Source organism: Echinops telfairi, unplaced genomic scaffold (assembly GCF_000313985.2).
Source record: "Echinops telfairi isolate 266 unplaced genomic scaffold, ASM31398v2 ScPeMD7_70;HRSCAF=299, whole genome shotgun sequence".
NCBI lineage: Eukaryota > Metazoa > Chordata > Mammalia > Afrosoricida > Tenrecidae > Echinops > Echinops telfairi.
The window spans coordinates 40,962,417-40,963,791 of record NW_022103968.1 but is presented as its reverse complement, the minus strand read 5'-3'; positions in this window follow the sequence as shown (position 1 = coordinate 40,963,791).

Sequence of the window (1,375 nt, the reverse complement as noted above, 5' to 3'; positions counted from 1 at the left end):
CATGTGCGAACAAGGACATAAACACGGACACTGAGCCAGTCATCTATTCAGACACAACACTCTCTCTCTGGACCTTTAGGAGGGAGCTTTACTGTTATTCTATTTTGTAATCCATACCTCAAATCATACTAGCTTCTCTGATAAGGATTTTTTAAATTGTTTCTCAAACCCTTAAGTTAAACAACTTGAGAGATATGAGAAAAGTAGTTACTTATATACAGAAGATACTCTTAAAATGCCCACAATGTTTCCATAGATAGAATATATACAAACATTAAATCTATTTAGTGGCTAATTTCTTTTCTTTTTTTGATAATTCCTATTCTTGAAAATTTTTGGATCAGTTGTAATTCGCAAACCCCATCACCTTCCAGAATTCTGCGGAAGGCTCCCACTCAGCATATTAGTCCTTTTCAGTGTCCATTAGAGCCCACCTTTTGTCAGAAATTTTCATCAAATATCTTAGCAGGTCAGCAAACTGACACTAAAATAAATAAACAAATAAACCCTAGGAGAGTGCCAACCAACCTCCCTGGAAGATTTTAGAGACCCTCATCACTACAGCCACAGGGCAGAGCAAGCTGAAGATCAAGCACAGGTCTGACTTAAGAGTGGCAGAACTTCTAGACAAAATCTTCCTTCCCAGTCTGGGCCCGTACAACCTGAGTGGGGATACCTGTGGCAGATTTGAAGACCTTGACCATCCAGGTTCCTTTGAATACTCTGGGCCTACAGAGGTGGTCCCCTTCCCTTATTGGACGAGAAGAGTCTCTCCCCTGGCTTGAAAGCCATATATTGCTGTTGTCAGGTGTCATTAAGTCAGTTCCAACTCATAGCAACCAAGTGTACAGCAGAACGGAACACTGCCTGGCCCCGTGCCATCCTGGGCTGGTATGTTTAAGCTCATTGGGGTCGCTACCATGTCAGCCCATCTCTAAACCCATCTCTAGGGACTGGCCCTCCTGATAACATGCCTGCTATGTCTGAGGCAAAGTCTCATCATTCTCACTTCGAAGGCACATCCTGGCTATTTGTTCTTCTGGGAGTCTGATATTCAATATTCTAATCAACACTGCAGCAAACAGCAACAAAGGTGGACATCACCGACCTCCTCTGTCTTCCCTATTACCACGAGGCCACAGTCAGCCATGCTTCCATTCTCTACCCTTCCTTCTTATTCTAGAACCAACTGTCTCCATTCTCTACCCTTCCTACCTATTCTAGAACCAACTATCTCCATTCTCTACCCTTCCTACCTAGTCTAGAACCAACTGTCTCCATTCTCTACCCTTCCTACCTAGTCTAGAACCAACTGTCTCCATTCTCTATCCTTCCTACGTATTCTAAAACCGTTTCCATTCTCTACCCTTCCTAC